The following is a 16,311-nucleotide window of genomic DNA, read 5'->3' as shown; positions in this document are numbered from 1 at the left end:
GGAGTGTGTGAAACGTCACCCAAAATTAAAACTTCCATAACTCTCTTATTTGAAGTCCAAAAGTGGTGAAATTTCTACCAATTGGATGTCTTCAAATTCTCTTTCAACGGAAAAAATCTCATTTAAAAATTAGGTGGAATGAGGGAGTTTTTGTCCAATTTATAAAGAGTGTGCGAAACTTCACGCAAAATTAAAACCTCCATAACTCTCTCATTTTAGGTCCAAAAGTGGTGAAATTTCTACCAATTGGATTTCTTCAAATTCTCTTTCATCGGAAAAAATCTCATTTAAAAATTAGGTGGAATGAGGGAGTTTTCGTTCAATTTATAAAGAGTGTGCGAAACGTCACCCAAAATTAAAACCTCCATAACTCTCTTATTTTAGGTCCAAAAGTGGTGAAATATCTACCAATCGGAGGTCTTCGAATTCTCTTTCAGGTAAAAGAAATCTCGTTTCAAAATTCGTTGGGGTGAGAGAGTTGTAGTCCGTTTTGTAAAGAGTGTGCGAAACGTCACCCAAAATTAAAACCACCATAAGTCTCTCATTTTAAGTCGAAAACTGGTGACATCTCTACCAATTAGAGGTCTTCAAATTATCTTTCAACGAAAAAAATATCATTTAAGAATTCGGTAGGACGAGGGAGGCTTGGACCATTTTATAAGGAGTGTGTGAAACGTCACCCAAAATTAAAACTTCCATACCTCTCTTATTTGAAGTCCAAAAGTGGTGAAATTTCTACCAATTGGATGTCTTCAAATTCTCTTTCAACAGAAAAAATCTCATTTAAAAATTAGGTGGAATGAGGGAGGTTTTGTCCAATTTATAAAGAGTGTGCGAAACATCACCCAAAATAAAAACTCCATAACTCTATCATTTTAGGTCCAAAAGTGGTGAAATTTCTACCAATTGGATGTCTTCAAATTCTCTTTCATCGGAAAACATCTCATTTAAAAATTCAGTCGGATGAGTGAGTTTTGGTCCATTTTATAAAGAGTGTGCGAAACGTCACCCAAATTTAAAACATCCATAACTCTCTTATTTTAGGTCCAAAAGTGGTGAAATATCTACCAATCGGAGGTCTTCGAATTCTCTTTCAGGTGAAAGAAATCTCGTTTCAAAATTCGTTAGGGTGAGAGAGTTGTAGTCCGTTTTGTAAAGAGTGTGCGAAACGTCACCCAAAATTAAAACCACCATAAGTCTCTCATTTTAAGTCGAAAACTGGTGAAATTTCTACCAATTAGAGGTCTTCAAATTATCTTTCAACGAAAAAAATCTCATTTAAAAATTCGGTAGGACGAGGGAGGTTTGGACCATTTTATAAGGAGTGTGCGAAACGTCACCCAATATTAAAACTTCCATAACTCTTATTTGAGGTCCAAAAGTGGTGAAATTTCTACCAATTGGATTTCTTCAAATTCTCTTTCAACGGAAAAAATCTCATTTAAAAATTAGGTGGAATGAGGGAGTTTTTGTCCAATTTATAAAGAGTGTGCGAAACTTCACGCAAAATTAAAACCTCCATAACTCTCTCATTTTAGGTCCAAAAGTGGTGAAATTTCTACCAATTGGATTTCTTCAAATTCTCTTTCATCGGAAAAAATCTCATTTAAAAATTAGGTGGAATGAGGGAGTTTTCGTTCAATTTATAAAGAGTGTGCGAAACGTCTCCCAAAATTAAAACCTCCATAACTCTCTTATTTTAGGTCCAAAAGTGGTGAAATATCTACCAATCGGAGGTCTTCGAATTCTCTTTCAGGTAAAAGAAATCTCGTTTCAAAATTCGTTGGGGTGAGAGAGTTGTAGTCCGTTTTGTAAAGAGTGTGCGAAACGTCACCCAAAATTAAAACCACCATAAGTCTCTCATTTTAAGTCGAAAACTGGTGACATCTCTACCAATTAGAGGTCTTCAAATTATCTTTCAACGAAAAAAATATCATTTAAAAATTCGGTAGGACGAGGGAGGCTTGGACCATTTTATAAGGAGTGTGTGAAACGTCACCCAAAATTAAAACTTCCATAAGTCTCTTATTTGAAGTCCAAAAGTGGTGAAATTTCTACCAATTGGATGTCTTCAAATTCTCTTTCAACGGAAAAAATCCCATTTAAAAATTAGGTGGAATGAGGGAGTTTTTGTCCAATTTATAAAGAGTGTGCGAAACTTCACGCAAAATTAAAACCTCCATAACTCTCTCATTTTAGGTCCAAAAGTGGTGAAATTTCTACCAATTGGATTTCTTCAAATTCTCTTTCATCAGAAAAAATCTCATTTAAAAATTAGGTGGAATGAGGGAGTTTTCGTTCAATTTATAAAGAGTGTGCGAAACGTCACCCAAAATTAAAACCTCCATAACTCTCTTATTTTAGGTCCAAAAGTGGTGAAATATCTACCAATCGGAGGTCTTCGAATTCTCTTTCAGGTAAAAGAAATCTCGTTTCAAAATTCGTTGGGGTGAGAGAGTTGTAGTCCGTTTTGTAAAGAGTGTGCGAAACGTCACCCAAAATTAAAACCACCATAAGTCTCTCATTTTAAGTCGAAAACTGGTGACATCTCTACCAATTAGAGGTCTTCAAATTATCTTTCAACGAAAAAAATATCATTTAAAAATTCGGTAGGACGAGGGAGGCTTGGACCATTTTATAAGGAGTGTGTGAAACGTCACCCAAAATTAAATCTTCCATAACTCTCTTATTTGAAGTCCAAAAGTGGTGAAATTTCTACCAATTGGATGTCTTCAAATTCTCTTTCAACAGAAAAAATCTCATTTAAAAATTAGGTGGAATGAGGGAGGTTTTGTCCAATTTATAAAGAGTGTGCGAAACTTCACCCAAAATTAAAACCTCCATAACTCTCTCATTTTAGGTCCAAAAGTGGTGAAATTTCTACCAATTGGATGTCTTCAAATTCTCTTTCATCGGAAAACATCTCATTTAAAAATTCAGTCGGATGAGTGAGTTTTGGTCCATTTTATAAAGAGTGTGCGAAACGTCACCCAAATTTAAAACATCCATAACTCTCTTATTTTAGGTCCAAAAGTGGTGAAATATCTACCAATCGGAGGTCTTCGAATTCTCTTTCAGGTGAAAGAAATCTCGTTTCAAAATTCGTTGGGGTGAGAGAGTTGTAGTCCGTTTTGTAAAGAGTGTGCGAAACGTCACCCAAAATTAAAACCACCATAAGTCTCTCATTTTAAGTCGAAAACTGGTGACATCTCTACCAATTAGAGGTCTTCAAATTATCTTTCAACGAAAAAAATATCATTTAAAAATTCGGTAGGACGAGGGAGGCTTGGACCATTTTATAAGGAGTGTGTGAAACGTCACCCAAAATTAAAACTTCCATAAGTCTCTTATTTGAAGTCCAAAAGTGGTGAAATTTCTACCAATTGGATGTCTTCAAATTCTCTTTCAACGGAAAAAATCTCATTTAAAAATTAGGTGGAATGAGGGAGTTTTTGTCCAATTTATAAAGAGTGTGCGAAACTTCACGCAAAATTAAAACCTCCATAACTCTCTCATTTTAGGTCCAAAAGTGGTGAAATTTCTACCAATTGGATTTCTTCAAATTCTCTTTCATCAGAAAAAATCTCATTTAAAAATTAGGTGGAATGAGGGAGTTTTCGTTCAATTTATAAAGAGTGTGCGAAACGTCACCCAAAATTAAAACCTCCATAACTCTCTTATTTTAGGTCCAAAAGTGGTGAAATATCTACCAATCGGAGGTCTTCGAATTCTCTTTCAGGTAAAAGAAATCTCGTTTCAAAATTCGTTGGGGTGAGAGAGTTGTAGTCCGTTTTGTAAAGAGTGTGCGAAACGTCACCCAAAATTAAAACCACCATAAGTCTCTCATTTTAAGTCGAAAACTGGTGACATCTCTACCAATTAGAGGTCTTCAAATTATCTTTCAACGAAAAAAATATCATTTAAAAATTCGGTAGGACGAGGGAGGCTTGGACCATTTTATAAGGAGTGTGTGAAACGTCACCCAAAATTAAAACTTCCATAAGTCTCTTATTTGAAGTCCAAAAGTGGTGAAATTTCTACCAATTGGATGTCTTCAAATTCTCTTTCAACGGAAAAAATCCCATTTAAAAATTAGGTGGAATGAGGGAGTTTTTGTCCAATTTATAAAGAGTGTGCGAAACTTCACGCAAAATTAAAACCTCCATAACTCTCTCATTTTAGGTCCAAAAGTGGTGAAATTTCTACCAATTGGATTTCTTCAAATTCTCTTTCATCAGAAAAAATCTCATTTAAAAATTAGGTGGAATGAGGGAGTTTTCGTTCAATTTATAAAGAGTGTGCGAAACGTCACCCAAAATTAAAACCTCCATAACTCTCTTATTTTAGGTCCAAAAGTGGTGAAATATCTACCAATCGGAGGTCTTCGAATTCTCTTTCAGGTAAAAGAAATCTCGTTTCAAAATTCGTTGGGGTGAGAGAGTTGTAGTCCGTTTTGTAAAGAGTGTGCGAAACGTCACCCAAAATTAAAACCACCATAAGTCTCTCATTTTAAGTCGAAAACTGGTGACATCTCTACCAATTAGAGGTCTTCAAATTATCTTTCAACGAAAAAAATATCATTTAAAAATTCGGTAGGACGAGGGAGGCTTGGACCATTTTATAAGGAGTGTGTGAAACGTCACCCAAAATTAAATCTTCCATAACTCTCTTATTTGAAGTCCAAAAGTGGTGAAATTTCTACCAATTGGATGTCTTCAAATTCTCTTTCAACAGAAAAAATCTCATTTAAAAATTAGGTGGAATGAGGGAGGTTTTGTCCAATTTATAAAGAGTGTGCGAAACTTCACCCAAAATTAAAACCTCCATAACTCTCTCATTTTAGGTCCAAAAGTGGTGAAATTTCTACCAATTGGATGTCTTCAAATTCTCTTTCATCGGAAAACATCTCATTTAAAAATTCAGTCGGATGAGTGAGTTTTGGTCCATTTTATAAAGAGTGTGCGAAACGTCACCCAAATTTAAAACATCCATAACTCTCTTATTTTAGGTCCAAAAGTGGTGAAATATCTACCAATCGGAGGTCTTCGAATTCTCTTTCAGGTGAAAGAAATCTCGTTTCAAAATTCGTTGGGGTGAGAGAGTTGTAGTCCGTTTTGTAAAGAGTGTGCGAAACGTCACCCAAAATTAAAACCACCATAAGTCTCTCATTTTAAGTCGAAAACTGGTGACATCTCTACCAATTAGAGGTCTTCAAATTATCTTTCAACGAAAAAAATATCATTTAAAAATTCGGTAGGACGAGGGAGGCTTGGACCATTTTATAAGGAGTGTGTGAAACGTCACCCAAAATTAAAACTTCCATAAGTCTCTTATTTGAAGTCCAAAAGTGGTGAAATTTCTACCAATTGGATTTCTTCAAATTCTCTTTCAACGGAAAAAATCTCATTTAAAAATTAGGTGGAATGAGGGAGTTTTTGTCCAATTTATAAAGAGTGTGCGAAACTTCACGCAAAATTAAAACCTCCATAACTCTCTCATTTTAGGTCCAAAAGTGGTGAAATTTCTACCAATTGGATTTCTTCAAATTCTCTTTCATCAGAAAAAATCTCATTTAAAAATTAGGTGGAATGAGGGAGTTTTCGTTCAATTTATAAAGAGTGTGCGAAACGTCACCCAAAATTAAAACCTCCATAACTCTCTTATTTTAGGTCCAAAAGTGGTGAAATATCTACCAATCGGAGGTCTTCGAATTCTCTTTCAGGTAAAAGAAATCTCGTTTCAAAATTCGTTGGGGTGAGAGAGTTGTAGTCCGTTTTGTAAAGAGTGTGCGAAACGTCACCCAAAATTAAAACCACCATAAGTCTCTCATTTTAAGTCGAAAACTGGTGACATCTCTACCAATTAGAGGTCTTCAAATTATCTTTCAACGAAAAAAATATCATTTAAAAATTCGGTAGGACGAGGGAGGCTTGGACCATTTTATAAGGAGTGTGTGAAACGTCACCCAAAATTAAAACTTCCATAACTCTCTTATTTGAAGTCCAAAAGTGGTGAAATTTCTACCAATTGGATGTCTTCAAATTCTCTTTCAACAGAAAAAATCTCATTTAAAAATTAGGTGGAATGAGGGAGGTTTTGTCCAATTTATAAAGAGTGTGCGAAACTTCACCCAAAATTAAAACCTCCATAACTCTCTCATTTTAGGTCCAAAAGTGGTGAAATTTCTACCAATTGGATGTCTTCAAATTCTCTTTCATCGGAAAACATCTCATTTAAAAATTCAGTCGGATGAGTGAGTTTTGGTCCATTTTATAAAGAGTGTGCGAAACGTCACCCAAATTTAAAACATCCATAACTCTCTTATTTTAGGTCCAAAAGTGGTGAAATATCTACCAATCGGAGGTCTTCGAATTCTCTTTCAGGTGAAAGAAATCTCGTTTCAAAATTCGTTGGGGTGAGAGAGTTGTAGTCCGTTTTGTAAAGAGTGTGCGAAACGTCACCCAAAATTAAAACCACCATAAGTCTCTCATTTTAAGTCGAAAACTGGTGACATCTCTACCAATTAGAGGGCTTCAAATTATCTTTCAACGAAAAAAATATCATTTAAAAATTCGGTAGGACGAGGGAGGCTTGGACCATTTTATAAGGAGTGTGTGAAACGTCACCCAAAATTAAAACTTCCATAAGTCTCTTATTTGAAGTCCAAAAGTGGTGAAATTTCTACCAATTGGATGTCTTCAAATTCTCTTTCAACGGAAAAAATCTCATTTAAAAATTAGGTGGAATGAGGGAGTTTTTGTCCAATTTATAAAGAGTGTGCGAAACTTCACGCAAAATTAAAACCTCCATAACTCTCTCATTTTAGGTCCAAAAGTGGTGAAATTTCTACCAATTGGATTTCTTCAAATTCTCTTTCATCAGAAAAAATCTCATTTAAAAATTAGGTGGAATGAGGGAGTTTTCGTTCAATTTATAAAGAGTGTGCGAAACGTCACCCAAAATTAAAACCTCCATAACTCTCTTATTTTAGGTCCAAAAGTGGTGAAATATCTACCAATCGGAGGTCTTCGAATTCTCTTTCAGGTAAAAGAAATCTCGTTTCAAAATTCGTTGGGGTGAGAGAGTTGTAGTCCGTTTTGTAAAGAGTGTGCGAAACGTCACCCAAAATTAAAACCACCATAAGTCTCTCATTTTAAGTCGAAAACTGGTGACATCTCTACCAATTAGAGGTCTTCAAATTATCTTTCAACGAAAAAAATATCATTTAAAAATTCGGTAGGACGAGGGAGGCTTGGACCATTTTATAAGGAGTGTGTGAAACGTCACCCAAAATTAAAACTTCCATAACTCTCTTATTTGAAGTCCAAAAGTGGTGAAATTTCTACCAATTGGATGTCTTCAAATTCTCTTTCAACGGAAAAAATCCCATTTAAAAATTAGGTGGAATGAGGGAGTTTTTGTCCAATTTATAAAGAGTGTGCGAAACTTCACGCAAAATTAAAACCTCCATAACTCTCTCATTTTAGGTCCAAAAGTGGTGAAATTTCTACCAATTGGATTTCTTCAAATTCTCTTTCATCAGAAAAAATCTCATTTAAAAATTAGGTGGAATGAGGGAGTTTTCGTTCAATTTATAAAGAGTGTGCGAAACGTCACCCAAAATTAAAACCTCCATAACTCTCTTATTTTAGGTCCAAAAGTGGTGAAATATCTACCAATCGGAGGTCTTCGAATTCTCTTTCAGGTAAAAGAAATCTCGTTTCAAAATTCGTTGGGGTGAGAGAGTTGTAGTCCGTTTTGTAAAGAGTGTGCGAAACGTCACCCAAAATTAAAACCACCATAAGTCTCTCATTTTAAGTCGAAAACTGGTGACATCTCTACCAATTAGAGGTCTTCAAATTATCTTTCAACGAAAAAAATATCATTTAAAAATTCGGTAGGACGAGGGAGGCTTGGACCATTTTATAAGGAGTGTGTGAAACGTCACCCAAAATTAAAACTTCCATAACTCTCTTATTTGAAGTCCAAAAGTGGTGAAATTTCTACCAATTGGATGTCTTCAAATTCTCTTTCAACAGAAAAAATCTCATTTAAAAATTAGGTGGAATGAGGGAGGTTTTGTCCAATTTATAAAGAGTGTGCGAAACTTCACCCAAAATTAAAACCTCCATAACTCTCTCATTTTAGGTCCAAAAGTGGTGAAATTTCTACCAATTGGATGTCTTCAAATTCTCTTTCATCGGAAAACATCTCATTTAAAAATTCAGTCGGATGAGTGAGTTTTGGTCCATTTTATAAAGAGTGTGCGAAACGTCACCCAAATTTAAAACATCCATAACTCTCTTATTTTAGGTCCAAAAGTGGTGAAATATCTACCAATCGGAGGTCTTCGAATTCTCTTTCAGGTGAAAGAAATCTCGTTTCAAAATTCGTTGGGGTGAGAGAGTTGTAGTCCGTTTTGTAAAGAGTGTGCGAAACGTCACCCAAAATTAAAACCACCATAAGTCTCTCATTTTAAGTCGAAAACTGGTGACATCTCTACCAATTAGAGGTCTTCAAATTATCTTTCAACGAAAAAAATATCATTTAAAAATTCGGTAGGACGAGGGAGGCTTGGACCATTTTATAAGGAGTGTGTGAAACGTCACCCAAAATTAAAACTTCCATAAGTCTCTTATTTGAAGTCCAAAAGTGGTGAAATTTCTACCAATTGGATGTCTTCAAATTCTCTTTCAACGGAAAAAATCTCATTTAAAAATTAGGTGGAATGAGGGAGTTTTTGTCCAATTTATAAAGAGTGTGCGAAACTTCACGCAAAATTAAAACCTCCATAACTCTCTCATTTTAGGTCCAAAAGTGGTGAAATTTCTACCAATTGGATTTCTTCAAATTCTCTTTCATCAGAAAAAATCTCATTTAAAAATTAGGTGGAATGAGGGAGTTTTCGTTCAATTTATAAAGAGTGTGCGAAACGTCACCCAAAATTAAAACCTCCATAACTCTCTTATTTTAGGTCCAAAAGTGGTGAAATATCTACCAATCGGAGGTCTTCGAATTCTCTTTCAGGTAAAAGAAATCTCGTTTCAAAATTCGTTGGGGTGAGAGAGTTGTAGTCCGTTTTGTAAAGAGTGTGCGAAACGTCACCCAAAATTAAAACCACCATAAGTCTCTCATTTTAAGTCGAAAACTGGTGACATCTCTACCAATTAGAGGTCTTCAAATTATCTTTCAACGAAAAAAATATCATTTAAAAATTCGGTAGGACGAGGGAGGCTTGGACCATTTTATAAGGAGTGTGTGAAACGTCACCCAAAATTAAAACTTCCATAAGTCTCTTATTTGAAGTCCAAAAGTGGTGAAATTTCTACCAATTGGATGTCTTCAAATTCTCTTTCAACGGAAAAAATCCCATTTAAAAATTAGGTGGAATGAGGGAGTTTTTGTCCAATTTATAAAGAGTGTGCGAAACTTCACGCAAAATTAAAACCTCCATAACTCTCTCATTTTAGGTCCAAAAGTGGTGAAATTTCTACCAATTGGATTTCTTCAAATTCTCTTTCATCAGAAAAAATCTCATTTAAAAATTAGGTGGAATGAGGGAGTTTTCGTTCAATTTATAAAGAGTGTGCGAAACGTCACCCAAAATTAAAACCTCCATAACTCTCTTATTTTAGGTCCAAAAGTGGTGAAATATCTACCAATCGGAGGTCTTCGAATTCTCTTTCAGGTAAAAGAAATCTCGTTTCAAAATTCGTTGGGGTGAGAGAGTTGTAGTCCGTTTTGTAAAGAGTGTGCGAAACGTCACCCAAAATTAAAACCACCATAAGTCTCTCATTTTAAGTCGAAAACTGGTGACATCTCTACCAATTAGAGGTCTTCAAATTATCTTTCAACGAAAAAAATATCATTTAAAAATTCGGTAGGACGAGGGAGGCTTGGACCATTTTATAAGGAGTGTGTGAAACGTCACCCAAAATTAAAACTTCCATAACTCTCTTATTTGAAGTCCAAAAGTGGTGAAATTTCTACCAATTGGATGTCTTCAAATTCTCTTTCAACGGAAAAAATCCCATTTAAAAATTAGGTGGAATGAGGGAGTTTTTGTCCAATTTATAAAGAGTGTGCGAAACTTCACGCAAAATTAAAACCTCCATAACTCTCTCATTTTAGGTCCAAAAGTGGTGAAATTTCTACCAATTGGATTTCTTCAAATTCTCTTTCATCAGAAAAAATCTCATTTAAAAATTAGGTGGAATGAGGGAGTTTTCGTTCAATTTATAAAGAGTGTGCAAAACGTCACCCAAAATTAAAACCTCCATAACTCTCTTATTTTAGGTCCAAAAGTGGTGAAATATCTACCAATCGGAGGTCTTCGAATTCTCTTTCAGGTAAAAGAAATCTCGTTTCAAAATTTGTTGGGGTGAGAGAGTTGTAGTCCGTTTTGTAAAGAGTGTGCGAAACGTCACCCAAAATTAAAACCACCATAAGTCTCTCATTTTAAGTCGAAAACTGGTGACATCTCTACCAATTAGAGGTCTTCAAATTATCTTTCAACGAAAAAAATATCATTTAAAAATTCGGTAGGACGAGGGAGGCTTGGACCATTTTATAAAGAGTGTGTGAAACGTCACCCAAAATTAAAACTTCCATAACTCTCTTATTTGAAGTCCAAAAGTGGTGAAATTTCTACCAATTGGATGTCTTCAAATTCTCTTTCAACAGAAAAAATCTCATTTAAAAATTAGGTGGAATGAGCGAGGGTTTTGTCCAATTTATAAAGAGTGTGCGAAACTTCACCCAAAATTAAAACCTCCATAACTCTCTCATTTTAGGTCCAAAAGTGGTGAAATTTCTACCAATTGGATGTCTTCAAATTCTCTTTCATCGGAAAACATCTCATTTAAAAATTCAGTCGGATGAGTGAGTTTTGGTCCATTTTATAAAGAGTGTGCGAAACGTCACCCAAATTTAAAACATCCATAACTCTCTTATTTTAGGTCCAAAAGTGGTGAAATATCTACCAATCGGAGGTCTTCGAATTCTCTTTCAGGTGAAAGAAATCTCGTTTCAAAATTCGTTGGGGTGAGAGAGTTGTAGTCCGTTTTGTAAAGAGTGTGCGAAACGTCACCCAAAATTAAAACCACCATAAGTCTCTCATTTTAAGTCGAAAACTGGTGACATCTCTACCAATTAGAGGTCTTCAAATTATCTTTCAACGAAAAAAATATCATTTAAAAATTCGGTAGGACGAGGGAGGCTTGGACCATTTTATAAGGAGTGTGTGAAACGTCACCCAAAATTAAAACTTCCATAAGTCTCTTATTTGAAGTCCAAAAGTGGTGAAATTTCTACCAATTGGATGTCTTCAAATTCTCTTTCAACGGAAAAAATCTCATTTAAAAATTAGGTGGAATGAGGGAGTTTTTGTCCAATTTATAAAGAGTGTGCGAAACTTCACGCAAAATTAAAACCTCCATAACTCTCTCATTTTAGGTCCAAAAGTGGTGAAATTTCTACCAATTGGATTTCTTCAAATTCTCTTTCATCAGAAAAAATCTCATTTAAAAATTAGGTGGAATGAGGGAGTTTTCGTTCAATTTATAAAGAGTGTGCGAAACGTCACCCAAAATTAAAACATCCATAACTCTCTTATTTTAGGTCCAAAAGTGGTGAAATATCTACCAATCGGAGGTCTTCGAATTCTCTTTCAGGTAAAAGAAATCTCGTTTCAAAATTCGTTGGGGTGAGAGAGTTGTAGTCCGTTTTGTAAAGAGTGTGCGAAACGTCACCCAAAATTAAAACCACCATAAGTCTCTCATTTTAAGTCGAAAACTGGTGACATCTCTACCAATTAGAGGTCTTCAAATTATCTTTCAACGAAAAAAATATCATTTAAAAATTCGGTAGGACGAGGGAGGCTTGGACCATTTTATAAGGAGTGTGTGAAACGTCACCCAAAATTAAAACTTCCATAACTCTCTTATTTGAAGTCCAAAAGTGGTGAAATTTCTACCAATTGGATGTCTTCAAATTCTCTTTCAACGGAAAAAATCCCATTTAAAAATTAGGTGGAATGAGGGAGTTTTTGTCCAATTTATAAAGAGTGTGCGAAACTTCACGCAAAATTAAAACCTCCATAACTCTCTCATTTTAGGTCCAAAAGTGGTGAAATTTCTACCAATTGGATTTCTTCAAATTCTCTTTCATCAGAAAAAATCTCATTTAAAAATTAGGTGGAATGAGGGAGTTTTCGTTCAATTTATAAAGAGTGTGCAAAACGTCACCCAAAATTAAAACCTCCATAACTCTCTTATTTTAGGTCCAAAAGTGGTGAAATATCTACCAATCGGAGGTCTTCGAATTCTCTTTCAGGTAAAAGAAATCTCGTTTCAAAATTTGTTGGGGTGAGAGAGTTGTAGTCCGTTTTGTAAAGAGTGTGCGAAACGTCACCCAAAATTAAAACCACCATAAGTCTCTCATTTTAAGTCGAAAACTGGTGACATCTCTACCAATTAGAGGTCTTCAAATTATCTTTCAACGAAAAAAATATCATTTAAAAATTCGGTAGGACGAGGGAGGCTTGGACCATTTTATAAAGAGTGTGTGAAACGTCACCCAAAATTAAAACTTCCATAACTCTCTTATTTGAAGTCCAAAAGTGGTGAAATTTCTACCAATTGGATGTCTTCAAATTCTCTTTCAACAGAAAAAATCTCATTTAAAAATTAGGTGGAATGAGGGAGGGTTTTGTCCAATTTATAAAGAGTGTGCGAAACTTCACCCAAAATTAAAACCTCCATAACTCTCTCATTTTAGGTCCAAAAGTGGTGAAATTTCTACCAATTGGATGTCTTCAAATTCTCTTTCATCGGAAAACATCTCATTTAAAAATTCAGTCGGATGAGTGAGTTTTGGTCCATTTTATAAAGAGTGTGCGAAACGTCACCCAAATTTAAAACATCCATAACTCTCTTATTTTAGGTCCAAAAGTGGTGAAATATCTACCAATCGGAGGTCTTCGAATTCTCTTTCAGGTGAAAGAAATCTCGTTTCAAAATTCGTTGGGGTGAGAGAGTTGTAGTCCGTTTTGTAAAGAGTGTGCGAAACGTCACCCAAAATTAAAACCACCATAAGTCTCTCATTTTAAGTCGAAAACTGGTGACATCTCTACCAATTAGAGGTCTTCAAATTATCTTTCAACGAAAAAAATATCATTTAAAAATTCGGTAGGACGAGGGAGGCTTGGACCATTTTATAAGGAGTGTGTGAAACGTCACCCAAAATTAAAACTTCCATAAGTCTCTTATTTGAAGTCCAAAAGTGGTGAAATTTCTACCAATTGGATGTCTTCAAATTCTCTTTCAACAGAAAAAATCTCATTTAAAAATTAGGTGGAATGAGGGAGGTTTTGTCCAATTTATAAAGAGTGTGCGAAACATTACCCAAAATAAAAACTCCATAACTCTATCATTTTAGGTCCAAAAGTGGTGAAATTTCTACCAATTGGATGTCTTCAAATTCTCTTTCATCGGAAAACATCTCATTTAAAAATTCAGTCGGATGAGTGAGTTTTGGTCCATTTTATAAAGAGTGTGCGAAACGTCACCCAAAATTAAAACCTCCATAACTCTCTTATTTTAGGTCCAAAAGTGGTGAAATATCTACCAATCGGAGGTCTTCGAATTCTCTTTCAGGTAAAAGAAATCTCGTTTCAAAATTCGTTGGGGTGAGAGAGTTGTAGTCCGTTTTGTAAAGAGTGTGCGAAACGTCACCCAAAATTAAAACCACCATAAGTCTCTCATTTTAAGTCGAAAACTGGTGACATCTCTACCAATTAGAGGTCTTCAAATTATCTTTCAACGAAAAAAATATCATTTAAAAATTTGGTAGGACGAGGGAGGCTTGGACCATTTTATAAGGAGTGTGTGAAACGTCACCCAAAATTAAAACTTCCATAACTCTCTTATTTGAAGTCCAAAAGTGGTGAAATTTCTACCAATTGGATGTCTTCAAATTCTCTTTCAACGGAAAAAATCTCATTTAAAAATTAGGTGGAATGAGGGAGTTTTTGTCCAATTTATAAAGAGTGTGCGAAACTTCACGCAAAATTAAAACCTCCATAACTCTCTCATTTTAGGTCCAAAAGTGGTGAAATTTCTACCATTTAGATGTCTTCAAATTCTCTTTCCTCGAAAAAAATCTCATTTAAAAATTCAGAGGGATGAGTGAGTTTTGGTCCATTTTATAAAGAGTGTGCGAAACGTCACCCAAATTTAAAACATCCATAACTCTCTTATTTTAGGTCCAAAAGTGGTGAAATATCTACCAATCGGAGGTCTTCGAATTCTCTTTCAGGTAAAAGAAATCTCGTTTCAAAATTCGTTGGGGTGAGAGAGTTGTAGTCCGTTTTGTAAAGAGTGTGCGAAACGTCACCCAAAATTAAAACCACCATAAGTCTCTCATTTTAAGTCGAAAACTGGTGACATCTCTACAAATTAGAGGTCTTCAAATTATCTTTCAACGAAAAAAATATCATTTAAAAATTCGGTAGGACGAGGGAGGCTTGGACCATTTTATAAGGAGTGTGTGAAACGTCACCCAAAATTAAAACTTCCATAACTCTCTTATTTGAAGTCCAAAAGTGGTGAAATTTCTACCAATTGGATGTCTTCAAATTCTCTTTCAACGGAAAAAATCTCATTTAAAAATTAGGTGGAATGAGGGAGTTTTTGTCCAATTTATAAAGAGTGTGCGAAACTTCACGCAAAATTAAAACCTCCATAACTCTCTCATTTTAGGTCCAAAAGTGGTGAAATTTCTACCAATTGGATTTCTTCAAATTCTCTTTCATCGGAAAAAATCTCATTTAAAAATTAGGTGGAATGAGGGAGTTTTCGTTCAATTTATAAAGAGTGTGCGAAACGTCACCCAAAATTAAAACCTCCATAACTCTCTTATTTTAGGTCCAAAAGTGGTGAAATATCTACCAATCGGAGGTCTTCGAATTCTCTTTCAGGTAAAAGAAATCTCGTTTCAAAATTCGTTGGGGTGAGAGAGTTGTAGTCCGTTTTGTAAAGAGTGTGCGAAACGTCACCCAAAATTAAAACCACCATAAGTCTCTCATTTTAAGTCGAAAACTGGTGACATCTCTACCAATTAGAGGTCTTCAAATTATCTTTCAACGAAAAAAATATCATTTAAGAATTCGGTAGGACGAGGGAGGCTTGGACCATTTTATAAGGAGTGTGTGAAACGTCACCCAAAATTAAAACTTCCATACCTCTCTTATTTGAAGTCCAAAAGTGGTGAAATTTCTACCAATTGGATGTCTTCAAATTCTCTTTCAACAGAAAAAATCTCATTTAAAAATTAGGTGGAATGAGGGAGGTTTTGTCCAATTTATAAAGAGTGTGCGAAACATCACCCAAAATAAAAACTCCATAACTCTATCATTTTAGGTCCAAAAGTGGTGAAATTTCTACCAATTGGATGTCTTCAAATTCTCTTTCATCGGAAAACATCTCATTTAAAAATTCAGTCGGATGAGTGAGTTTTGGTCCATTTTATAAAGAGTGTGCGAAACGTCACCCAAATTTAAAACATCCATAACTCTCTTATTTTAGGTCCAAAAGTGGTGAAATATCTACCAATCGGAGGTCTTCGAATTCTCTTTCAGGTGAAAGAAATCTCGTTTCAAAATTCGTTAGGGTGAGAGAGTTGTAGTCCGTTTTGTAAAGAGTGTGCGAAACGTCACCCAAAATTAAAACCACCATAAGTCTCTCATTTTAAGTCGAAAACTGGTGACATCTCTACCAATTAGAGGTCTTCAAATTATCTTTCAACGAAAAAAATATCATTTAAGAATTCGGTAGGACGAGGGAGGCTTGGACCATTTTATAAGGAGTGTGTGAAACGTCACCCAAAATTAAAACTTCCATACCTCTCTTATTTGAAGTCCAAAAGTGGTGAAATTTCTACCAATTGGATGTCTTCAAATTCTCTTTCAACAGAAAAAATCTCATTTAAAAATTAGGTGGAATGAGGGAGGTTTTGTCCAATTTATAAAGAGTGTGCGAAACATCACCCAAAATAAAAACTCCATAACTCTATCATTTTAGGTCCAAAAGTGGTGAAATTTCTACCAATTGGATGTCTTCAAATTCTCTTTCATCGGAAAACATCTCATTTAAAAATTCAGTCGGATGAGTGAGTTTTGGTCCATTTTATAAAGAGTGTGCGAAACGTCACCCAAATTTAAAACATCCATAACTCTCTTATTTTAGGTCCAAAAGTGGTGAAATATCTTCCAATCGGAGGTCTTCGAATTCTCTTTCAGGTGAAAGAAATCTC

Source organism: Tasmannia lanceolata, unplaced genomic scaffold (assembly GCF_043159265.1).
Source record: "Tasmannia lanceolata isolate RefF3 unplaced genomic scaffold, GAP_Taslan_0.1 ptg000021l, whole genome shotgun sequence".
In the NCBI taxonomy this organism is placed as follows: Eukaryota; Viridiplantae; Streptophyta; class Magnoliopsida; order Canellales; family Winteraceae; genus Tasmannia; species Tasmannia lanceolata.
The sequence above is the reverse complement of the archived record's forward strand: the minus strand, read 5'-3'. Positions refer to the sequence as shown.